The sequence below is a fragment of the Protopterus annectens genome, chromosome 7.part0 (assembly GCF_019279795.1).
Source record: "Protopterus annectens isolate FY-2018-M chromosome 7.part0, PAN1.0, whole genome shotgun sequence".
Lineage (NCBI taxonomy): Eukaryota > Metazoa > Chordata > Ceratodontiformes > Protopteridae > Protopterus > Protopterus annectens.
In genome coordinates this window covers 1,856,133,098-1,856,160,602 of record NC_056739.1, presented here as the reverse complement: position 1 = coordinate 1,856,160,602, position 27,505 = coordinate 1,856,133,098, and the positions used below count along the sequence as shown (strand labels likewise).

The 27,505-nt window shown below is 37.1% G+C and overlaps 1 long non-coding RNA gene across 3 annotated transcripts in view; it reads right to left on the bottom strand.

The window, feature by feature from the left end:
- Nucleotides 1-27,505, bottom strand: part of LOC122807252 — a 1,461,171-nt gene that overhangs the window by 87,065 nt on the left and 1,346,601 nt on the right. The window lies entirely within an intron of this gene.

The following is a 27,505-nucleotide window of genomic DNA, read 5'->3' as shown; positions in this document are numbered from 1 at the left end:
AAAAAGCTTTTAGATTACTGGTTTGCATGGCTTGCATGGTTATATGCAATCTGTCTAATACCTCTGATTATATTAGTAAGGATAGTAATGTCTTAGAACAGGAATTCTATTATCAGGTACACTGCCTTTGCACTCACAAGACTGAAGAGAGACAGGGTTACAGCTGTCTTTATGATGACTAGGTCCATGACATCACAAGGGCTCAAATGCCCCTTTCATAGGACAAATATATTTGTGACCTAGTAGTAGTCAAGTATGTAAATGACTTAAAGTGTAGGTGTACAACCATAAAGGACAAGTAGAGAACAGATTCTGTCTCTTACTACATATATTAATATATATATATATATATATATATATATATATATATATATATATATGTGTGTGTGTGTGTATGCTTGTGCAATGCAGGCAGGACAGTGCTCCTGAATGGAAGCCTTCCTTTGCCAAGAATAATACTTACATAGAAAGAAAAACAAAAAAGATGATTGGCTTCACCATGTTGCATCAGTAGATATCATTCTAGGGGATCAGCACTAGATGATTTGAATGACAGTCCAACTTGCTTCCCTAGTTTCCTCATGCTGACTAAATCCTTTGTTGCCCATGTAATGCCTTCTTAGGCAGAATCTGGCTAACTGAAATCCTAGTGTAGCTGACAACAAATGCAGCCGTTTCCAACTCTAAATAAGTCTGCATCAAAACAGCTATGCTCAATGCCAGATGTCTTGACAACAATTTGCCTGATCTTGCGGCTCTACAGTCACTTGTGTTCATACATGTTTACAAAGTTAATGACATTGGGTCTCAGTGTAGACAGCACTCTTTGCATAGCTGGATATTATGCCTACTATGTATTCAGGCCTGATGGAAATTGTGGAGGCATTTCTATATTTGTCAATAACTACATCACCTCTAGAAAGATTCCCAGGGAAACACAAACTGAAGTCCAGCTTACCCTAAAGAAGACATACCATCAACTTCTAGCCAACTAGAGGACACCCAACTTACTCTAAAGAAGACATACGATCAACTTCTAGCCAACTAGAGGACATCTTTGCCCCCTGATAACCATATATGGTTCCTAAATAATGAGAAACTTCCTATTAGCCAAAACACCTTTATAATGAGAGTTCAACTACCACTACCCTTCAATAAGAGGAAGCACATATATCTCTAATGCCAGGAATGCCAAGAGATTCATAAACTTACTGAATAAAATTTCCTGGAACAGATAGTTAACAAACCGAGTAGAGCACATAATATTCTTGACCTGGTCCCGGTTAATAAATCTACTACATGTACCACCCCTCTAATTTCATCATCCCTACACATATGTGACCATAAACATTTTATTATTTATTTATTTATTTTCCATTTGCTTACCGGATTATTCAGACTGCACACAAGGTGACCGTTTTCAGCGGAGGCCCGGGAAGAAAAGCTTCAGATACACAGTAAAAAATTATAAAAAAAAAGAATAATATTAAAAAATTATATAAACATAGCTATGGTGTACAAAGAGCATAGAAAATATAAAAGGAGTAAAATCTGAGTTTTACAATTGATGCAGCATACAGTGGTTAAAATATTGAGAAGCAATTAAACAAGATATTATACAACGAATATGCAATTGCTTGAACATAAATTCAAAAAGAAGTTTCCATAGACAAACAGGGTCATAAACTAGAAATCATAAATATAAAGGTGGTCTAAACACCTGATTCACAGTACTATGCACTAAGTGAAAATACTCAGTACACCTGTGATCTAGGGATGTTGAAAGTCTGGAACAGGTGAAATTAGTCTGGTTCTGTACAGGAACATATCCAAGTTTTGAATAGGATATATTTTAGTAGGGATTTGAAAGTACATTTACTATTTAGACATCTAATGTCAGGGGTAGAGAGTCTAAACCTTAGCAACTGCATGGGAATAAAGAGATTGGCCTGACATGTTACCTTCTCTTTCAACATCTCTAAAACTCCTGCAAGCAATAATTCTGAATTCAAGGATTTCAGACACACAAACCACCTAAAACTCTATGAGCTATCAAAATTCAGTTGTAACATTACCATACCCGACATCAACAGAGTTGGCATTGATACAGAGGAGTTATTTTCCCATATAGATAAGTACCTAGACCTTGCCATCCCTACTACAGCCAAATACAATGGAAAGTTTAAGAACAAACCATCTTGTTTGTCCACCAATTTAAACAAACTGTATAACAAGGGGAAATGTTTAAATCATACAACAGATGCAATATTAAAGATTACACCAAGAATATCAGTAAGGAATGCTACTATCAGGGCTACTAAAGAAAACTATGAAGTTAAGTGGGATTGGCATAATCATTAAGGTGTTTACCTTGCAAACACAAGGTACAAGGTTTGATTCTTACCCTTCAAAGGAAATTAGCTATGCTTAAAATAGCACAAAGGCAGCTAGCCTAATACTTACTAATAAACCTAGGAGAGCTTCTGAAGCCAAAGGTAAATCCTTCTTTAATTAAAGTAGGCAGTTAAGAAATAACACCCCATAGTGTTCTGAAGACAAACTAGAACAGCTGACACTCTCAAGTCCTCAGATCTGCATTCATAAATTGTTACCTTACAGTTGGTAGAGCATAATCTGAAGGAAGGTTAATTTCTTTGAGTTTGGTTCTAAAATGCAGCGCTTTCAGATCATTGTTCCATACAGGGAATTATCACCAGGGCAGGTTCTATTTGCAAATCAGCAGTGATTCAGTTTGCATGGGCTTTTCCTTTTTTACAAATTAGGTGAGTATGAAGGGTTTATATGAGGGGCATGGAAGACTTGCCACCTTAAAAATGTTTTTTGGTGGATTTCATTGTGGTGAAGCTTCAGTCTGTGTGTTTATTGTGAATGAAACTTTTTGGAATTTATAGATTCATACACGTGTACTAGGCTAACAACCATCGGAGCCTTTTGAAGCCTAGCTATGCCTTAATCTTAATAAAACCTACAAGAACCTTTTAAAACACTTAACCAAAGCAGTTCAGCAAAATTCTAAAAAGGTGATGTACGCTTAAAGGCACAAATACATATCCACTCATATTATTGCAATGGAGTTTGCAGATAAAGAGATGATTAGTTTATGGGCAAAGATAGCTGATGTTAATGTTAATGTTTTTTTTAATTTTATATATTCATATATGTATATATTTTAGTTAACTCTGAGTCATTGTTTATATGTATGTATTATATTATAAAAAGATAACCACAAGGCATTATTTAGCTATGTCAATTCCCAGATCTACTCGGAGTTAGTGCAGAATGGCACAAAATACACTGAACCAACCAATATCGTCAACATCCTGGCAGACAGGTTTGTGCCTACATCACGAGATGGGTTGAAAACTGTCTCACGGACAGAACCCACATGATAAGAGTTGCGGGAGCTAGGTCTGACTCTAACCGGTTACAAGTGGCATTACCCAGGGCTCAGTCCTAAGACCCCTCCTGTTTATTTATATAATTATTTATTCATTGGTTCATAAGTAATTATGTATACATAAATTGTTTTTTATACATTGCTGCTTTAACTTTTTAACTGAGGTTTAGTCATGTGATATTGTATGGCTATATATGTGTTCATTTGGTTTCTGGTTTTTATCTGATGAAGTTATGTATTTTACCTAACAAAAGCACTTATGTTCGTATTGTTCATGGTGGAAGAGATTTTGGTGACCTAGACTGCCTTCCTGGCCTTTTATGTGTGGTTAACTCATTTGTGGTTTTCTGTGGATTACTGCATACTTGGGTGTGATTGATGTGACAGAATGTGGGATGTGATTACACAATCAGGCTACAATACCTATACATTTTTTTTAATTACTGTAGTCTTGTAAGGCAAGGATTTAATCACAGAAACATAGAAATATTCTAGAGTAAAAGTCTGGGGCTTTTTTAACCCTAGCAAATACAGATAATATGACTAAGAAGCCCAATCATAAGACAACTGAGAAAACATATACTTTGGTTAGTGTTAAATTGATAATAACAACATTTTTGATCTTCATTTCAATAGGATGGGAACTATGAGTATAGCAAAAATCTCCAAATACTGGACTTCAGTATAGGAAGATATTTAAAGATTTGCCAGATTTATTTACACTGTGTATAAACATTTTGTGTCTTTCGGCTTTTCCCGGTTAGGGGTCGCCACAGCGGAACTCCGGTCTGCTAATGATTGGCAGTAGACTTTCACGTGCTGGCTTGCCGGGCCTAATGCACAACCTTCAACGAAGGAATGCCCATTCACACATGTCGACACACAGAAGATGCTCTAACTGAGAATCGAACGGGCAACGTCTAACTGTGAGGCAACAACGCTACCACAGCACCACCACCGCTAAAAAAGACAATCTGAAAGTGTTCAGTTAATAGCATATTGAGTATGAAGAGCTGCTTGTATTTGTATGATGAAGGTCATGTCAAACAGTTAGTTTTCTTACTTGATGACTAAACAGGTTCATATAGAAAATCTAGTGTGTGTGGAATATCTTAATTTTGTCTGATTTTGGCACAGTAGCTCATAAGAGACAAAGTCCACAATTGAATCACTTAAGTTATGAGAAAAGAGAAATGTTTCCTAGTGTAAGCTAATACATGTAACATTCTTGCTATCCTGAAATTAAGTGAAGTATAAAAAACATAATGGATGATGGAAAAGTATAATTTTGTTATTCACTGAAGACAAATGACTACAAAACACTTTCCTTGTAAAAACTTTTGTGCAGAAAATCTTAAAGGTGCTGGTTTATTGTGGCTAATACTTGACATTAAAAAGAAAACCACAATGGTTACAATAAAGCCTTTGTCATACATCCACTGAGCTCATAGAAATGTCAGGCTATTTTAGTTTCTTTCCAACAAGCTTAGAGTAACATTTCCCTTATTTTTACATTTTCAGAAAGTCCATAATGTGTTTGTCAGATGCTGGAAGGTCTTAAAAGTCTCAAAATGAATTTTCTTATGAAAACAGAATTGATGTCTTATGTTGAACAGCTCTGAGCTACTTCTGTTTGGAAGAGAGAAATTAATTTTGGTCTTACTATTGTGAAGGCAAATCACAGTACTCATAAACGTTTTCATAGACTGAATCAAAGTCATAAAATAAGGCATTTTGTAGATTACAGTTTAACAAAGTGCAATTTTATTCAAAGCATTTTTCGGAAATACTTACCTCTGATTACTGTTTTGGAAATCACTAATAAATCATGCCTATAATACAACAAAATCTATATTTTAAATATATTAACAACGTTTCAGCTGCTTACTTTCATTGTTCTTCTTTACTAGGCTAAAAATGAAAATACAGTAAACCGAAAGGCCTGCAAATGAAATCTGCTCTCAGGATAAGTGCTTATTTGTTTTTCAACCAGGGTATGTTTGCAAGCATTTTGTTTTTCATATTTATGCAATAGTATAATAGACAGATAAGAGAGACAAATCAGTGAGACAGTAGATAAAGAGTTCATAAATGTGCAATGCACTGAAAGCAAGAGAAGGTTATGCAAGAAAGAAATGATTTATTAGGGCCTCTACTACTAAGCCCTTAAGGCAAATGGGCGCACAACCAAATTTCCTGGTCATCGGTGCTTCTATAATGAGACACACCAATGTCCACCACAACAGACTGAGTAAGGACAGAGTCGTGGTTAGCTGCCTTTCTGGGGCTAGGATCCATCAGGTCACACAGGCACTCGGGTCATTGAACCGCAGGTGCCAGTATGACTCTGTCATAGTCCATGTCAATGTTAATGGCCTGAGATGTACCTTCATTGACTATATGAAGCTAGACATGATCAAGCTCACTGATTATGTGCCTCAGGTAGGTATGAGTCTAGCATGGAGCAGCATAATACCTTCTCCAAGGATGATGCCACATTACCAACAGAAAATTATTGATTTTAACAATTGGCTTAAAATCTGGTATCAGTCAAGGAGGTAGAATATTTGATGACCTGGGAGGATGTGGTTGACCAACCATGCTGCTTTGCTAGAGATGGTCTGTACTTATTCCCTCTAGGCTTTTGAATATTGTCAAACACCTTTTATACCCCATAGTGGCTTTTTAGGCAATGCCAAATGATAAATCTCCTGACTTAAATTAACCTATAAAGAAATATCTGAAGCCAAGGTGGTACTGCACAATGAAGGACAGTGTAGACATCTGTGTAGTAATACAGAAATTTTAAGTAATAGAGATCACCCAAGCAGTGCTAGATTACAGCGCCTTTCACACTTTTAGATCACCTGCTGCACAGGATGGAACTAAAGGTGGAAGTGTCTCACTCTATAGTAAAACAACATCACATCCAGACTAATTAAAGTATATGACCCACAGGAACTCACACATGTACAACTCACAATAAACAGGGTCTTGTAGCACATCTATTACATTTATTTTTCTTTTCTCCAAGTCTTTTGGGTTTCTAATATGTACCATCACAGGAAGGTCCCTATTCCTAATTCAAAGTATGATTAAAGTTCACGAAATTAGTATTGTTTCAATGTTTGATGTTAACTAGAAGTTTTCTTTGCAGTACCAGCAATATGCCCAGTAATGACTCCTTCTTCAATTCATATGGAGTTACATGCATTGGTAACATACCTAAGTATGATTGTAAATTCTTTTTTTATAAGACCTGTTGCTCCTACTACTATTGGAACTGTCTGGATATCCTTCTTCAATACTGCCCTCATTTCTGCCTGCAAATCCTGGTATTTTATGACTTTGTGTCTCTCTATACATAAGACTCTGGTTTTCTTGCATCTATTTTTTGAACTGCTGGTAATGGGTGATAAACTTTAGCATTTTCTATAATGTTTTCTGGCTGATGTTTCCAGTGTTTTTCAACGACTTCAATATTATAATGTTTGCACAATCCCTAATGCAGCAGTCTGTTCACCTTATTATGTCTTTTAGTGGATCCCATTCTAATTGCTGAAATTACATTACTCTGAAACTCACTTTGCAGAGACCAGTTGCTGGAAACTCCACTAGTCCAAAATGGCACATTCCTGAAATACAACATACCAACAAAGACAATCACTAATACCTACAACACACTCTACAATAAATCCTCTAATTTTTCTCTAATTTTTGTACGGGGACAAGCCCCCTGCACTCCCAGCCCACCACACCCCCTGCAAATTATATATGCCAGCTCCGAGATCGCATTGTAGTGACAATAAGGGTATATTTATCCATCCATACTGTAGTGTGATCTCTGTTTACAATATAGGAGTGCTGTACACATTTTGCTTTCCACAGTGTACATAGCTTTGCACCTACCTGCATAACCAATATGATGCACTAGACAGCATGAAAGCAAACATTCCATGAAAATGAAATTCGCAAAGTGTCGTTTCAGACTAGTGGGGTTTCAGAAACCTGGTCTCGGCAAAGTGAGTTTTGGAGTAATGTAATTTTTCCAATTAGAATGAGATCCCTTTCAGTATTCAGTCCTTCTGCCATTAGTATATCACAACCAATAACAAGCTGTCTGACTGTTTTCAATTCTGTTTTACAAAACCTACATTTCTCTGTTTCTCCCACATGCTCAATGGACTTTGTAAACCAGTGTGTATGTAGTCTATTATCTTGGGACGCCAATATTAACCTTTCATCTTTTGGTTTAAATTCACCTCTCCTTAACCATTCCCTCATTTGATCCTGATCAACATGAGGTTGTTCCAAGAGTTAACTATACTTGCACCTATATTTATGTATTTTCCACATTTCTTGTCTTCCCATCTGATCCTTCACTTTATATTATTTCTTTTATTTTTTTGGTACATTCAGTTGCTGCCTGATTTTTATCTGCTTCTGGTTTGATTTCCATTCCCACTTGATGCCGATATGATTCTGCTAAACAAAGCAGGGAAGCTATCTTAGAGTTATTCTCCTCATGTTTCAAAACATTCACTACATTGGGTCTTGTGAGATATATATTCAGTCCCATGACTGCAAGTCTATACACTTAATCAATGTTGAGTAGACCCATACCTTCTTCAGAGTGGGAAATAGTCTTGGTATGCACTGATTTTTATAAATCATTTGATGAGCATGAAACATCTTTCTTGTTTTCCTGTTTAACCTATCCAAAACCTTTTGGGGCCAGTCAATCACTCCAAAACTGTAAGCTAGGACAAGAAGAACAAAGTGGTTTATAGCTTGGACTTTATTCCTAGATGTCAGTGCTGTATTCAATATTAATTTAAGTCTTCTAAAATATTCCTTATTAAGTTTTGTTGGGTTTATATCACTTCATTGAAGTGACACTTTAATGAAAGGCATTTCTTTGGAAATACTGTTCATCTAATTCTGCTCATCTGAGGGGCTGCACCCCCCGCCATGCTAATTATAGCTAATTATATGTACCAACTCCGAGATCACACTACAGTAGGGAAAGGGCAAATTTTCTGATCCGTACTGTACAGCAATCTCAGTATGAACAAGTTTGACGGACGTCATTTTCGATGTAAGTGCACTGGAAATTCCATTTGCTGAACTGATTTTTAATTGAAGTGATAGGGACCCAGTATTAATTGCATTTGCTCATGATTTATTGCTGATCCTTCATCAATTGCCATATATTAATATACTTCTTTTGATCAAGTTCTTTTATAACACATTCCTGTCCCAAACTGATGTTTTCTTGTTACTACAGCTTTCCTGCTTTAAAAGTTACTTTTGCACATTTACCAAGACCAAATGATGTTCTTAAATCACATGAAAAAGTTTTGACCACTTGCAGTTTTGCTTTTGGTTCCTCATCTGATGAACTATGCAGTTTTAAATCATCTACATAAAGAAGATGAGAAGTCTTTACACTACATTATTTTCTGGGAGCCAAATTATAGCTATGACCTAATCTGTTAAGCAGGCAGCTTAATGGGTTAAGGGCAAGACAAAAAAACAGCAGTGACAGAGATTCACCCTGGAATACCGCCCTTTGAATTTTTATCCCTGGAATAATAATCTGTCCTTTATCATGACTTAACTGCAAAATGGTTTGCCACTGTTTCATGGTCGTTGTAATGTAATCGATCATTGTAGGGCGTATATTGTATATTTTTAAGTATTCTTTTATTCAATAATGTGGGATACTGTCAAATGCTTTTTTGCAGTCTATCCATGCCATACTTAGATTCTTCCCCTTTTTGTAATTCTCCATTATGACTTTACTTACAACAAATGATCGTTTGTTCCATATGACTTTCTTTTATTATCCTTTCATTCTATTGCCATTTTTGAATTTTCTTCTAAATGACTACAGACTCCATCAGCATCATTCCAGTGTAAAGTTTATGCATCGTCGGAAGGCAAGTTATTGGTCTATAGATTTTAGAAATGCTTGCAGGTTCACTGTTATGTAGAAGAATTGTTTTTCTTGTTAACCAGACTGGTGTCTTTTCGGGGTGCAAATATAAATGGTCCTTACTCATGGCTAAATCTTCATGTAATGATATTAGGTACTGCATCTTGACCTGGGTTTTTCCAATTGGGAGCTTTTCTTAACTTCATTTCAATCTCTGTCTGGCAGTTACTTTATCCCATTGCATATCCTGTACATTTGAACTTCTTATTCTTTCTTTTACTTCTTTAATCCATTTAGCATCTTTGTTATATTCCAAAGGATCTTCATAGCTATTCTTCAAAATGTATCTATTTCTTCTTTTTTTGGGTGTTGTTTCAGTTCCTTTTGCCTTGTTTCCCAATTCTCTGTAAAACTTTTTTAGGTCATCAATAAATTGCTTATCTTCTATTTTTCCTTTATATTTATCTGCATCTCTTCTAAGTTTTTCTGTTTCTGCTGATAGTTTTAGTTTATTATTTGCTATAGTGCACAATACATCCCGATCTGTCCTGATACTGCATATTGCTTTTATCACATCTGTCTGACTATAGTTTTGTTGCTCTGTTGTCTCTTCTATACTCTTCCAACAATGACACTTATTGCTTTATAGTTTTCACTATTTGATACTTCCACTATGGCATTCAATTTCTCCCCTTCCTTACTCTTACTACCCTGTGTTTTTTGTGATAAGACTTTATATGTTATTAATTTATCTGCACAGTAATATATCCTATTTACTTATGTAATATTGCATGAATCTCTATGGATAGTCCTAATTACTGTTTACATTTGTTTTATCAGACTTCCAACTTTTGGGGTTTTATTGACTTTCTTTAGTCTATTTTTTTCATTAATCTTAGTATGTATGTCCATCTCTATTAAATCAGGCAACTGTTCTCTTAAATCATTTTCTTCTAAACTGAGGGCACACTTGCTCTCTATTTCCTGTGAGCATACTATAGAAAGTTCCAGAGGATCTTCCTGTGCCACATTTTCTTCAGTTACATCCTGTGTCATCCATTGCTCTTCCTTATGGGAACTCACTGACCTATCACTCCACATCATTGACTGCATCAGAGTTGCTACATTTGCCTGTTCCTTCCCTTGCTGTGCAACTCCAACTGAACATTCATACTGGTTTCCTATGGAAGGCTGCAAAGTATCTTCATATGGTAACTGAACAGATGTTTCCTGCATCACTGGTATCTCCTTAATTTAGGGATCCATTGCTCCATCCTGCTGTGATGTTATCGGAGTTAGATTTTCTACACTAAATCCTTCACTTCACAGGTAAGCCATAACCTCAGTTTCTATTTCTTTAACTTCTCCATTACTAATCCTCTTTTCTACTTTTCCTCTTTGTTTTCTTATTTTTATATTGTAAAAATGTTCATGTCCAGATGGCTTTGCCTGTACTTCTCGTCAAATATATTCGATGCTGTTCTTTTTGTATTGATTAGTTTTGCTTTCTCCTTTGCATAAATATTGCACCATATTAAACCTTTTTTCTTTCCCATTTTCATATTTCATCTTCAGGTGTCTCTTGCTCCTCCTGTTTCTCCTTACTTGGTGGACTTATTGTTCCATCATGCTGTGAAATAACCTATGTTATACGTTCTACATAAAATCCTTCACTTCGCAGGCATTCCATAACTTTAACTTCTATTTTTCTAACTTCTGCTTTACTAATCTTCTGTTCTATGTTCCCTCTTTGTGATCTTGTTTTTTTTTATTGTGAAGTTTTCCATATCTGGACCATTTGCCTGTATTTCTTTTTGAATATCTTTGGGGCTGCATTTTTTGTATTGGTTAAGTTGGTCTTCTCCTTTCCATAAATATATCAGATCTCTGTTTCTTTCCCTTGTCTATATTTCTTTTTTATACCTTTCAAAAGGCTCTAGATTTTGTTCTTTATATTTTCACACTTCCTCATTTGTTTATTTTCCAAATAGCCCAAGGTTTCTTGGTCTATATAATGTTTTCACTAATCCGTTGTAGTAATGAACACAGTTTTTTAATTGATGTTTCTGACAGTTTTTCTTGTGGAAGTATTTTTCTTTTATATAATTTCTCTCTTAATCTTTTTGTATGCCTTCTGTCTGGAAATTCTGGACTTCTTGCATAATAGTAACAATACACCATTTTTTCTCATCTTCAGTAGTCTACTCTATCATCTTTATGGTCAGTTTTTGTGGACCATTACTTCCTTCCAAAATGGGGGGAGTCATCTTCACCCTGGGCCTGGCCTAGCCCCATTATAGAAAAATTTTCCATGTCTTGAGGAGTCTACACTGTCAATTTTCCAGCCCTGGCACCAGTGCACCTACTAGGACTGGGCACTTTTTATCCTCTTGTGCAACCAGCTATCTTTTTTTTATTTTTTTAAACTACATCTGCCCATAATATATGCTGTATAAAATACAGTCTATATATCAGTGTTGTCTTGTTTAGATTTTGTGAAAAACAGAGTCCACCTCATGAAGGTACTCACCAAGACTACATGATGAATTAAATTCCAGTAATACTACTTTTCTTTGCTTGCTGATCTGTCCATTTGAACTCCATCTCTCTGTTTGGACGCCTATCATCTCCCAATTTGGACCCCTATCATCTCTTCATTTGGACTACTATCATCTCTCCATTTGGACCCCTTTCAACTTATAGGTCCTTTCTATGTCATAGGAAACCTACACTACCTATCTCACTGTACTAGGGTACCTAACCATTCAGCCTAATATAATCTTCATGGGGGATCTTAACTACCCCTCTATAGACTGAGAATCCTACACCACCTCTAATGCACAAGGCAGGTGATTCCTAAACTTTATTAATACCAGCATCCTGAAAGATTTGGTCCTTTCTCCTACCAGCAGTACAAATATCCTTGACCTTGTACTTTCAAACATGGGGGAGTGATGTTCCTCATCCAATGTAATGTCCTTGCTTTTCAGATATGACCATAAGGCAGTATTGCTTGAAATAAAAAATTAAATCCAGGTAGCCAGCAAAACCAAAACCCTTTAGTAACTATTCCAAAGCTAACCTCATTGTATAAAGCAACACCTACTGACTGTATATACCTCAGATGCCCAGCTGTGATTAAATAAGTAATCATAATAATAACAATAATAATTGTGTGCACAGTAATGTACATTTAACTGTGATCAAATGGCTACAGGTGCTAGTTAGATTCATCCATAAACTGCCTCCTTGTCCACCAATTAAACTTCATTGATTGTAGATACCTCAGATGTTTGCTTGTCCAAACCGAAATATGAAAAGGTCACACAGACAAACCATGTAATAAAAATGACAAGAAAAACCTAGCCAGCTAGAGTTTTCACTGTATGATACCTTAAACCTCCTGCAATTGAAGCTCATGGGATATATGCAAATGCATTTATTTATTTGGTTATTTATTTATTTATTTATTTGACATTTGGCTACTGGGAAAGTCTGATTGTGTAAGAAACCTATTTCAGCGGCCACCTGGGGAGAAAAGCTCCAATACAAAGATAACAGAAAATAACTTTTACATAATAAACAACAGGATGCAAAAAATCAATACAAGGAGAAATACAGAAGTAACTTTTACAAAATAAATAACAGAATATAAAACTGCATACCAAGGGACTGAAAAGATGCACATATATATATATATATATATATATATATATATACACACACACAGTATTTCTTCATAAATAAGACCTAACCAGAGAATAAGGCCTACCATGGTTTTCCAGGGTGGTCATGATATAAGCCCTACCCCAAAAATAAGCCCCAGTTAAGAACGCCAACAACACACAAAGGATGTGTTGAATTATAAAATAATAATATTATTGACATCTGTTGACTGAGGCTATTGTACTCTACTCGCCATTTTCAGACCATTTGGACACCCAACTTCTTCTCTTTGCAGAAAGTTGTAAGATTCTTTCCCCAGGAGTCCTCCGCAATTCTTACTGTAACCCTAATCCTCACTCACACTTGATGGTTGAGATCCCTGCCCCATAAACACTGGCAAGTGTACTTTGATTGGTCAAAGAACAGACAACACACGTAGAACGTGTGCACTTGATAATGAACGGGTGTGGTTGTGCCTTCTTAACCGTCACCATTTTGTGTTGCCACTCCTGTCTCGTAAGTCTTCAATTAACCACCCTCCCCAGACAAGATGAGTGCAAAAAGAAAGAAAGAGCTATTCCGTTGAGTACAAGAAAGGAATCATGGAGGACTCCTGGGAAAAGAATCTGATGGCTTTCTACAAAAAGAAGAAGTCAGATCTCCAAATGGTCTGAAAATGGTGAGCAGCGTATGAAAACCTCAGTCAACAGACCAATGAGGGAAATGCTAATAAGTGCAAGTGTTGATCAGGTCAGCAACCATAATTTCCTGAACGGAAAGACATCATCTGTGAATGGATTGCTAACAGGAGAGTAAAGGCTTTGGTTGTGCGCAGGGCAGATATTCAAGCATTTGCCCTTGCAATGGCACCACAGTTAGAAATATCCCTAAAAGAATTCAAAGCATCACAACATTGGCTGGATGTCTTCCTTCAGCGATATGAACTGTCTCTAAGAAGATCAACAACACTGTTCAAGCTGGAAGATACTGAAGTTATTAAATGTGCACTTGCATTCAAGTCCTTTGTTGATGGCATTTACTTTTCTAAATACCAACTCTCCAACATGATTACTATGGATGAAACTGCAGTGTTTATGGGCCAAGGATCTCAAACAACAATTGATCAGAGGGGTGCCTTGTCAATCTATATTCCCTCCTCTGGTTACGATAGTGCATGTGTTACCTGTATTTTGGCAATTTGTCTAAATGAAAAAAAAAACACCTCTAATCATTAGTAAGGGCAAGAAAGATAAGACTGAACGTGTTTCAGGCATTTACATTCTTGAAACCGAAAAAGCCTGGTGTACACAAGCAGTTATAAGGAAGTGGAACAATGTAATGCTGACACTTGTTTTGTGAGATGACAAAAGAGGTCTGCTAGTCTGGGATTTAGCCAGCATGCACCGTGTTAAAGACATGAAGAAATTCCTTGCACAGAGAAGAATAGATCAAATAATGATTCCTGCAGGAATGATTGCCTATCTCCAGACTCTTAATATTGCAATAAACAAGCCATTCAAGGACCATTTGCACATAGAACTCAATGACTACATTGAAAATAGGGGTCTATATTATATGAACAAGTGATCAAAAATGTCGAGTACAACATACTCGACACACTTTGATCGCTCGTTCATGTCATTGAAACCTTAAAACCCTGAAAAATACAAAATCGAAATATTTTGTTTGTCCCACACTTTCCCTAAACTAACATACAACACACACACACATATAACCAATGCATACAAACCCCTACACACTCACATCACTCAAACACTCAAACCACACATACATTTAAAACAAAGTGGAGGGGCTTCACCCCCCACACCCCCCTAACTAAATATACTAACTCCAAGATCGCTGTACATTGGGGAAAGGGCAATTTCCTGGTAATCGCAAAGCGACTTCTTACACAAGCGATTACCGGGAAATTGCCCTTTCCCCAATGTACAATGCTCTTGGTGTTGGTATATTAAATAAAGCAGCCTCTTACATAGCCATTCCAAACCATCTAGCATGTTGACGTCACATGCTACACTCACTAGGAAGGCCGACCAAAACATTTCAGAATTCCAAATTTCAACATCTGGAGTCTCCGATTACATGAACATTCAATTAAAGTATGTCGAGTATCGTGTACTCGATATTTTGATCGCTCATTCATGTAATATAGACCCAAAAATAGAATGGAAAGAAATCAGCATGGAAACTTTGTGAAGCCTAGTCTGTAAGAGGTCATGACTTGTGTGAAGAATTCATGGGATAAAAATCACTGACAGCTGTGTTGCCAATGCACTACAAGCAGGCTACATGGACAAGCAGTGCTCATTTAAGGAGAGCTCTATTGCTAGGCATGACAGATTGGGGCCAATGGTTCTGCAGAAAATGGAGTCGCAAGAAATTCATGCTGGAATTTGGGGGTTGGAGACTTATGACAATGTTCCAGAAGAAGATAACTGACTGTGTTTGAATAACTTTCCATTACTGGGGCAACAGAATAGATTGCTTCTGCTTTCAGCTGCCAGCAAGCTCATGTCAGTTTATTTACTTTATTGTATTAAGGTAACATTTCATTATCAAGGGGTAATTACAAAGTAAGGCCACTAGTTTCCAGACTTCATTTTTATGACTTTTTATCATTCTTCTCTCACAGTTTGGGTAAGTAATAAAGAAAGCATCACCACTCAAAAAGTGGTAGTTATTCACCTGTTTTATTCCCCTCCTCCAATACACATGTATTGAGATTTTTCTGTACTTTCTGTTAAGCATGAAATATTGCATTGTGAAAGCCAAGGTGTAGATATTCTGAAGATGAAATGTTCATTGCACTGTTTATGTAGAATTCTCACACAACTGTTAACACGTTACCTAGAACTGTTGCCCTAAAACAGAAAAGTACCAAATAAATAACGATTTGTGTACATGAATAAATGTTGATTTTTGTACCTGAATAAATGTAGATTGTTGTTGTTGTTGTGTCTTTCGGCTTTTCCCGGTTAGGGGTCGCCACAGCGGAACTCCGGTCCGCTAATAATTGGTAGTTGATTTTTACATTCCGAGTTACCAGCCCTGATGCACAACCTTCAACGAAGATTGTTGTATGAAGGGTAAATAAGGCATCCCCTAATAATAAGCCCTAATGCATATTTCGGCTTGGGAAAAAGTATAAGACCTGGTCTTATTTTCAGGAAAATCTGATATATATATATATATATATATATATATATATATATATACATACATACATATATATATATATATATATATATATATATATATATATATATATATACATTTGCAAAAAAGATTAAGAAGCATGATAGTCATAGTGGCACTTTACATAGTTAATTAGATATCATATCTGCATAGATTCACATTTTCATGGAAATAAAGTATGGTAGATAAGCTATTTATCTTAAGGGGCACAAACTCCTTCCTTAAAGGGTTACATTGAAAGGTATTCTAAAGAGAAAGAGAGACAGTGTAACTGGACTGATTAACTGAATGTTATACAGAGTACATCATTAGTAAGAAGTAGTTGTGGGAGGAATATGGCATTGGAGAAAAGAGTTAAGAAGAAAACCAATGAAGGTAGAAGTGAAAGGGTTTGAGATTCAGTAAGAAGAAGGTAGATAGAAAAGACAACAGGGGGATTGCTGATGGAGAGAGGTCAATGAGAGTTAATAGAAGAGGTGGTTGCAGTGGAGATAAAGGTGAGAGTTAGCAGAAGAGGTGGTTGCAGTAGGGATAAAAGTGGGTGAAAAGAGGCTGGAAGGGCAGAGAGGGAAAGGGCTAGACACAAGGAAATGGCAGGCAGATGAGAGGAGGTAAGAGGTAGGAAGAAAATAAAACAGAGAGGTAGTTGAGTGGAGTAAAAAGTAACAAAGAATTCAGCCTGGTTTTGAACAAGGACACTTACTTGACTTGAGGAGGAATTCTTTTAATTTAGATTTGAAATACTTGCAGGTTAAGGAAATTCTAATATCTAGGGGTAATGTGTTCCATAATCTGCTGACTGAGTAGGAGAATAAACATTGACTTTTGTTTGGTTTATATAAAGCTAAAAGTTGCTTGTCTTCAAAACAGAGAGCCTTGTTAGGTATATAAATTTGAAGTATAGAATATAAGGCAGGTCAAGTTTCAGATTTATAGATAATTTTATCACCCATTGCTAGCTGGATGTAGTTTAGATATTGGGGATGTTAGAGCCAATTAATAGAGCTAAGCACAGCACAGTGATGTTTAAAGAATGTTAAGGCCAATTGCAAATTTAAAGATTTTATTGCAACAGGATTCAGGCTTATTTCATAGTGTAATTTGAAGGTCAGTTAATTTGGGAGCACTGTGTAGTAAGGTGGGTAATAGGTATATTGAGGCTAGTGTTATTTTAGTGGCTGAATCTATGAAGATTTTGTGTCAATAAAGCATTTCTAGTTTGTGGTATGTTTTTTTGATAGCATTATTGATATGGAGGTCAAAGGTAATTTTATTCTCTATTGTTACAGTAGTTTGGTATGTAAAACTACTTCAATATCCATGTTATTAAGAGAATATATTTTGAAGTTATTTAAGAGTGCCTTTTGTGTAAAAAGGAGGAGTTTGGTTTTGTTAGGTTTGAGTAATAGTTGTGCATTATTGAGCCAGGACTCAATGGATGAGAAGGCAGTTTGGGTTATTTGTCTAAGGTGTACAATGTTATTGGAGGAAGAAATGAGAGTTGAGTCATTGGCATATTGGATGAGGGAGCTTAGACAGGAAGCAGTATGAAGGTTATTTATGAAGATATTGAAGAGAAGAGGTACAAGGATGGAGCCTTGTGGAACTCCTGTGTTATTGGTTAGATTTTAGGAGAGAGAGCCCTGGCATTTTATGCATTGTTGTCTTTGAGATAGGTAGCTTGAGAACCACTTTTGAGAGGCTTGGAAGAAGCCTAGGGAAGAAAGTCCCTGTAAAAATGTGGGATATGAGAAAGTGTCAAATACTTTTGAAAGATCAAGAAATATTACTGATGTTAGTTTGCCAGAGTCTCTAGATTTGTTAATTGTGTCTGTAAAGGAGATGACAGCAGTTGTTGTACTATGTGCTGGTCAGAATCTGTGTTGGGTAGATGTAAGTAGTTAGCTATGAATAAGGAGGTCAAGGACTTGTTTATATACACATTACTAACTGCTTACATCTGTGTTGGGTAGATGTGAGTCAGTAGTTACGAATAAGGAGGTCAAGGAGTTGTTTATATACACATTACTAACTGCTTACATCTGTGTTGGGTAGATGTAAGTCGGTAGTTATGAATAAGGAGGTCAAGGACTTGTTTATATACACATTACTAACTACTTACATCTCATCCACGGTGGTGGTGCTGCGGTAGCGTTGTCGCCTCACAGTAAGACTCTGTCCAGTTTGATTCTCAGCTAGAGCGTCTTCTGCGTGGAGACATGCGTGAATGGGTGTACCTTCATTGAAGGTTGTGCGTCAGGCCTGGCAAGCCGGTACGTAAAAATCAACTGCCAATCATTAGCGGACCGGAGTTCCACTGTGGCGACCCCTAACCGGGAAAAGCCGAAAGACACAAACAAACTAACTACTTACATCTGTGTTGGGTAGATGTAAGTAGTTAGTTGTGAATAAGGAGGTGAAGGAGTTGTTTATATACACATTTTCCCAAAATTGTGGAGAGAGGAGACAGAATCAGCTTATCAGATTTTCCGCCTTTATGTAGAGGGGTTATAATTTTTTTTTTCCAGAGGGAGGGGATGCATGATGCTTTGGTGGATCTATTGATGGGGATACTAACAGGGTAGGCAATATTATCAGCTGCCATTTTATGAATTCATACAGGAGGATGTCAATGGAGAGAGAGCAGGGTTTTATTTTTTGCAGTAGGGGTCATATATAGCTCGTAGGTACAGGTTTTAAAGAAAGGGATGATGGTAATATGGGTATAGTTGGGGTGTTTTGGGATGACAGTGAAGTGAAAGGCATGGAGTTTGTACTGAGGGTCATGTTAGGACCATTAATCAAGCTGGCTATACTTTCTATAAAGTGAGTATTATGCATTTCTGCTATTTGAGGTGGGGATTTGTCTGTGACTGGAGCAGAATTTTGTTTGAATCCTGGGGTGAGTAGTGATGTGATGGTGGACCAAAATTTTTTGGGATTGTTTTTGTGGTCAAATAATTGCTGTGTACTATACTGTTGCTTGTCTATAGCTATAAATGTCTTTGCTTGATTATTAATTGTCTATAATTTTGTAAGGCTATTTCATTTCTGTTTTTTTTTTTTTTTTGACATTCCTTCCATGCTTTGTTCCTGTACTAGTAACTGTTTGTGGATTGTGTACGCTAGAGGGTGCATGACTGACTTTAGTTCTTTTTCTTCAAAGAGGAGCTAGACTGTTAAGGGTATCTAGGAATAGTTTGTTGAGGTAGTTGACTGCATCGTCTAGAGGTAGTGTTTTTGGTATGGACCAGTTTAAGGATTTTAGTATATTAACAAGGAGCTGTTAACTAAAGTTGGTTAGATTGCAGGAGCTTTTGTAGTTATGGGTTTTAGGTGACTGGGAAGTAGTTCTGTAGGTATATGCAGGTAGATGGTCTCTTAATGTGTCTGGGAGAGTACAGCAGCAAGAATATTTAGTAGAGTCTGTAACTAGAGTCCAGTCTAGAACAGAACTTTGATTGTTATTTTTATTAATTCTAGTGGGGGTTGTAATAAGTTGTGTGAAATCAGAAAGATTTAGACTATTAGGTGGGAAGCCAGAGATCAAGTTTTGCCAATTGATATTGACATCATCTATGACGATAGTCTCATGGGATATATTTTGAGACAACCAGGCTAGAGTATTATCTAAAATAAGATAGCTGTGAACAGGGGGGGAATGTACAGTACTGTGATACAGAGTTGCTTAGTTTTACTGAGTTTTAAAAAGGCTATGAGGATTTCAGTGTTATTAAATTTAGAGATAGACTGAGAGTAGGGTGCTGTTGTATATGTAGAGGGTACCTTAGAGCAACCCCTCCTGTGTTTTTATGGGTTCTGTCAGGTCTTATTATGTTAAAGCCTGGAGGAAGCAGTTTGATGTCCTGAATATTTGGTTTTAGCCATGTCTCTGTGATTGCAAGTATATCAGGGGTAGACTGTGATAAGCATACATGCAGGTCTGCTATTTTATTACATATGCTGCATAGGTTTAGTGTAACCAGAAATAGTGAACTGGAAGAGGGTCTGCTATAACTAAGAAAAGTTAAGGTGGGTCCTGGATTTGGGTGAATGTCCCCACATTGGGATAACCTACAGACATGGGATTGGCAGTGGAAGATAAATGTAGGAGTTTATTTTAGTTTTATTTTTATGAGCAGGTTTGATTTAGAATTACTGGAATGTTGTGGAATTTTGTATTTTGTTAGTTTAAGGATATTTGACTTCAGTAGGCTAGCTGATATATTGGAGTAGTGATTTGCATGTTTTTTATAGCTTGTGTTAGATGTAATGGATTTATTGAGAGTGTAGATGTTTTGGGTATTGATTGTAGTGTTATGGATTAGAAAAAAGAGAGTTAGGGAAAGGCAGACAAGGTGGATTAAGGCTGGGTAGGGGTATGCCATTTTAAGAGTAGTTAGAGTAAGAAATCTGGGAAAGGGAGGAGTATTGGTAGGTTTGCAGTTTGCACTTAGAGAGGAAAATGATGTAATATGTGAAAAGGGATAAAGTATTTGTAAAGATTAATATAGGGTGGAGTATAAGATTAATAAGGAAAAGTTTGTGATTGGTTGTAGTGGTTGATGGGGTTGGTTTACAGTTAGTATAACTGTAATTGATGTGGGTGTGGGTGGGAATAGGAGGTAGGGTAGGGGGGGAGGAGTAAGCCCAAGTGGAGCAAGGGCAAATGGAGCAGGCTGGACCCTAGTCACGGCTGTTCGTAAGGTCACAGGAACAGTCAGTAAGCTGCTTATTTTTTATGTTTTACTATTGTTTAATTTTAAAAACAAAAAACAACCTTTGAGGAGAGTGGAAGTACAAGTGGGGAGTTCGATAGACAGCAAATGTTGATGCTAGTGGTTATTTAAGTACTGCACAAATAAATAAAATAAATATTAGATAAATTAAAATGGTACCAGACAAAAAAGATAAAAGCTGAGGCCAGACTGTGTATTAAGGCAGAGGTGGGAAGGCTGGGGCTACAATTTGTAACTGTTGGAGAAAGAACAATCACTATTTTACTGCTGATACTATAAAGGGAAAAACAGTCAAAGTGCATCAAAGTTAGAGGACATAAAGTGATGAGAAAGAGGTGGAAAACACTAGCAAGAGCTAGTGGTGTGCTTTAGATGAGTATGGGTAAAAGAAAATTAAAAGTTGTCACACTGTAATATGTCAAACATACATACATTTTTAGCAGAAGTTGTGCTGTGAAGAGTTCACAGTGGCTATGCTGCTGGGATTCCTAGAAATCAGACAGGGTCCTTTTGTACTATGTGAACAAACAGGCTTAACACATAAGGTTTTAGCAGAAGCTGTGCCATGAAGACTTTACAGTGGCTAGGCTGCTGGGATTTCTAGAAATCAGGCAGGGTGCTTTGTACTGTGTGAGCAAATGGGCTTAACACATAAGGTTTTAGTAGAAGCTGTACTGCAAAGAGTCCACATTGGTTAGGCTGCTGGGATTCCTAGAAAGCAGGCAGGGTGCTTTTCTACTGTGTGAGCAAATGGATAATATATAAGGTTTTAGCAGAAGATGTGCCATGAAGAGTCTGCAAAGGCATGGCTGCTGACACACAACAAAAACTTGCAGTAGTGCACGAATGACCAGCCACCAGATACCAGGAAAATTCTTTATTCAACCTGTTAAGCACTTTGGTTCCTTTAACAGGAAATTGATTAGAACAAAAAACACTCCATAAAACCACATATAAATATAATCTATTCAAAGCCAGATAAATAATACCATCCTATGATAAAACTATTGTAATCAATCAATTAAAAATATTAGGCATCATAATGTTTCAATTCCAAGACCTGGACATAATTGTTTTGTTTATTATTGTCTGTATAATTTGCATGCCTATTCAAATGTCATTTTCAATGTGAGACAGCTCAGTAAAGAGGAAGGATGTAGATCAGAGTGTGTGAAAGACCTTTAGGAAGCATTCCAGTCAACGGGCACATGCATATAAGTACTGAGCACTTGCAAGCAAGGGTGCCATTTTGAGTGAGCAGCCAGAGTGAAAGCATACATCTGTGTAGTAGTCATTCAGTTAGTTTAAGTTTAATGTTACTGCCAGCCATCCATCCTGATATGTTTGTATGCAATAAACTACTTAAACAAACAGCCAAGCCTCATTGTCTTATTCAAATATGCAGTATAAGTGACATACCCTTCTCGCCTTCCATGGTCAAATTAGCACTGCTGTGTGCTGTTACTACTAGGACCATAGCTCCACATGTTGAATCCTCTGGAACGTTTCCACTTTCAGTGGCAGTGTGTGATCCCTAGGCATGTACTCCATGGTATAATGTCCAGTGATTTCAGTAGCTGTCACCCAAATGGCAAGCAGGCATCAAAACCCTGTTCCCAAAATGGGCAAGCCAGCAGCAGTTATTAACTTCCATCTTCCCCTGTCAACTCCTACAGATGGCTGAGCCACTGTCTGAACAGATGTCACAAGTGTCACAATCAGGGTTTATCTTTCAATGTCACAGAACTGATTAAGATGTCAGGGTTTATTCTAGTCATATCACTATTTAACCACATCAGATTTACATAGGCTCATAGTTTATATGTTCCAAGTTCCAATGGGGTTTAGATGTCTTCAGCAACAGACTTTTCTTTCTTCTTTGACTATGTCAGCAGACAGAAGCTTTTTTTGTTTTAATCCATTCAATATCAGAACTTCTATATTACTCACACTTTTCTTCTTTTCCAGAATAATATTCTGGGCACCTTCTGACAAAAGAGTCTCATCTTTTGGTGATATTTTGACATGTCTGGCTCCTTTTTTTCCCAAAGGGTTTTCTTAAGTGAATTGCCATTGCCTTCTCCACTGGTCCATAATTAATCTGATCTCTCTGCCATGACCTGCCCTTCTTGGGTTGCCCTACATAGTATAGCTCTTAACTTCACTGACATATTACAAACCCCTTTACCATGATAAATGTCCAAAAGGCGACCTAAGAATTTTCATTCAAGCAAACAGAAAGAAGCATATCATGTGCTGCTTCACATTTATTCATGTAGCCGTACGATCATAAAAAGCTAATCTGTCTTAGTGGCTCAACAGGTGGCACACTTCCTACATTTATTGCAGCGTATCGGAAAGGAATATCAGAAGGCTTTTGATTCTACTCCCACAGCTAGTAGTTGGGTCTTATGTTCTAGTACTGACAGTTCTAGTACTGACAGTTCTAGTGCTGTGGGCAGTTGGGGTGTTAATGAACTCATAACATACCATCGTTTGTATGAGACATTATGTCGAGGCCCCATTTGGTTGAGTGGGTGGTAGTTCAGCTGGATGCAAAAGATCTTGCAGCATTCATTGAAAACAGTAGAAAACTGCTGCAGCATCCAAGCCATATTGTACACATTTACAGTTTTTCAGCTGTTACTCACACACACAAGCAGTAGACTCAATAACAGTAAAATTAGCATACTGAGAGGAATGCTGTATGTATATTTATCATTTGTTAACCCATTGTTGTAAGTTAGTAAATGAACTGGTCCAAGAACTGTTTTCATCCATGAGCTGGGTCACAAGGCATACAGCATATTCAGTGGCAGTCATATATGAACTGGTCCAAGAACTGTTTTCATCCATGAGCTGGGTCACAAGGCATACAGCATATTCAGTGGCAGTCATATATAAATTGGTCCAAGAACTGTTTTCATCCATGAGCTGGGTCACAAGGCATACAGCATATTCAGTGGCAGTCATATATGAACTGGTCCAAGAACTGTTTTCATCCATGAGCTGGGTCACAAGGCATACAGCATATTCAGTGGCAGTCATATATGAACTGGTCTAAGAACTGTTTTCATCCATGAGCTGGGTCACAAGGCATACAGCATATTCAGTGGCAGTCATATATGAACTGGTCCAAGAACTGTTTTAATCCATGAGCTGGGTCACAAGGCATACAGCATATTCAGTGGCAGTCATATATGAAAGTGGTAATGGCAGAATGACACAGAAGACTATACATTTTCACAGAACAACAGTCTAATGACAGATAAGACAGTTTTATAAATATAACAGCTATAATTGTATAATAACTGGTTAGTGAGCTTCCAGTGCATTTCAAGAAAAAAAGAAAGACCTGTAGACATTCAATGGCTATAGGCAGTATAAAGCCAAAAGGCAAGAGTTCATAGGAATAGAAAAAGCTAAAAGGTGTTGCTATAGAAGGAAGCCATGTAGGAGTCCTCCCAGTACACTAGGAGAGTACATAAGTGTACAACTTGGGCTACTTTTACCCATAAAAGTGATTAAATGCAATGAGGGGTAAAGGTAACCAAATGGGTGTTGACATATTACTTTTCAAAGTGGATAAAAACTGCAGATATACAAACTGAAGTAGAACTTACAAATATAAAAATTTAGGTTTGTTTGTGATATTGTTGAGAGAAATAAGAAGTAACATTTTCAGATGTTCTAGCACACAGATATGTGAGATATTATGCCGAATAATAAAAACATATTTGTTCATGTCTTATTAACAAAAATATTGCTCAGTGTCCTGCAGTTCATATTTGTTTATGGTGTCATATAAATTTAAATTAGATTTTCAGAGAGAAGTGAGTAGTATTTTAATACTGAAACTTATTAGAGGAAAGAACTTATCATTTTTCACTGTAATCATAAGTCAGTAAAGGGCACGAGAAAAGGTAGGCAAAAAGGCTGCTTAGGCTCAGAGTTCTGGACAAACGGTCAGGAAAATGAAATTTATCATCTAGTTCCAAGTGCAAAAAAAAAAAAAAAAAAACAGGAAACTCATTGGATAGAGATCAAACAGAAAAGGAAGCTGCAACTGACTTTGTATAAAGTAAAGCAGCTCCACAAAAAGAAAATCTGTTCCAAAGCTGATGGCACTCACTGATGATGTTGACATAATGAGGGAAACAACAGACAATCAACAAGGATAAGTGAGTAAGCTGAAAGAAGTAATAAAAGATTTGTACAAGGGCAGAGAAGCTCTGAGATCAGAGGGGCAGGAATACAGAAATAAAAAAAAAACTACAATACCAAACTGGAAAACTAGATGTCCTAGAAAATAGATCAAGAATAAACAAGATGAGGATAAATAGGAGTGCCTCAGCATATCCTGGATATAGAAGAGGAAACAATTCTGATGGAATTGCTGGAAATAAAAGTTCACTTACCCAGATTACAAAAACTAAATAATATAAACAATCCAGTTCGTAAAATGGGAGATCCAAGAGGAGGACAGCACAGCTATAAACGTAAAGATGAAATTATGTCACAAGCCAGAACACCTACACTGATGCCCTTTAATGGTATATTCATAATGCTGTGTAGAATTATTCTGAATCACTGCATAAACTAAAGGATGGCTGATTTGTTGGGGCCACTGACAGCCGAGGGAATTCCTGCATAGATTAACTACCCTTCCATCTAACTGTAATATGAAAGGGAAACAGACATGGGATCCACAGAAAGGATTGTGTACAGTAGAAGCTGAATCAACAGACACAAAGAAATAAATTCAATTATCCCACCATGCATGGACTGGCTAACATATTTGTGAAGGACCAGAGAGGAGGTAGAAGTACAAAGATTGCAGAAAACATTTGAAATAGATGCACCTGTAGAGAAAGATAAAGTAAACAAAAGCACAAAATGATGCCAACAAGATAAGCGGGGCAGACAAGATCCTGGGCAAAGCACAAAGTAGAAATGGTGTGAATAACATAGAAAACAGAGGAAAATAAGAGGGGAATGTACAAAAAAGACACAGGAAGAAGAACAAGAAAATTGTCAAAGCAGAAAACTGGTAGAAGAGGATAGTTTGACAGCTGTCACAGTAGAAGCTGAGATACAGCTTAAAGAAGCAGAAGACCTAGAGAAAGAAGAACATACCATAAGAGAGGATGCACTGCAACTAAAGGCTCAGGATAGTCAGACACTCAATCTGCACTACAGAGGGCATGATTAGGATGGTCAAAGCAGGAGGGAAGAAAAGCTAAATGGAACAGTGTCAGAAAACTCAGGCCAGAGGAGGCCAAGATGAGGGAAGCCATCAAGAAATGGGCAGCCTGGTCATACAGGAAGAGATGAGTGGAGAAAAGAAAGGCAGTGCAAGGAAGAAATGAGTGGATGTACTTGGTAAGCTCCATCATAACAGGCATTGGGTCATGACTGCACTTTGCAAGAATTAAGAGACTAAAGTCATGGAAGTAACAAGATGAAAGGGGGGAAATGAGACTGAAAAGGACTTATGGGATTTGTGTACATGGGGTACTAGTCAAAGGTAAGATATTTTTTAAGGCAGAGGCCAAAGGACAGAAGGTCAAGCTCAACAGGGAAGAGACATTCAAAGGTGATGATGAGGGGTGGAAGAGAAGGGTACAAAACCAAAGGGAAGTGAAAGTAATGAACACAGATAAAATGGTAACCTGTAAAATGAAAAATGTACAGAGCAGATTGAGAAGAATGCATGTGGATGTGTGTGTGTGTGTGTGTGTGTGTGTGTGTGTGTGTGTGTGTGTGTGTGTGTGTGTGCGCTTGCGTGTGTGTGTGTGTGTGTGTGTGTGTGTGTGTGTGTGTGTGTGTGTGCGTGTGTGTGTGTGTGGTATAATCTGCTGCACTTAAATTGTGTTAACTGAGATGTATTATTCATCACTAGTCAAATCATACAATATGCGACTGCCTTTCAGAGTCTTACATATCTTGGTTTACTAAAGCTGGAAGCATGCCCTCAGAATTTATTAACTCATTTAAGTAAATGTTGCAAACTTGTTGAAAGCTTACACATGTTGCGTATATTATTCCTGTCACAAGCCAGAACACCTACACTGATAATACTATGAAGGCATACAATGTTTATCTGTTCTATAAAAGTCAATCTAAGTGTTTGTTTTATCAACTGAGGTTGCACAGTTAAGTTTAAGCTAGTTAACATAATTAAAATCATGCTATTTGAGCCACTGCAAAGATTGCAGTAAGAAATAACTCATGACTAATGCTATAGGTTATAATAATTAGATCCCATAATGACAGGATGCTTAGAGAAGGAAAGAATATTGCTTTCTCTCCCCACCCCAAAACACAGACAAACACACACACACACACACACACACACACACACACACACACACACACACACACACACACACACACACACACTCTCTAACACATTCTACTCCATGTGGCCGTTACTGTGCTTCCATTTAAATCAGATTGACTTACATGCTGTAAAAGCATTACCTGCAACATAAAATTATTATAGAAGTGTGTGTTGTGTTTTTGTTA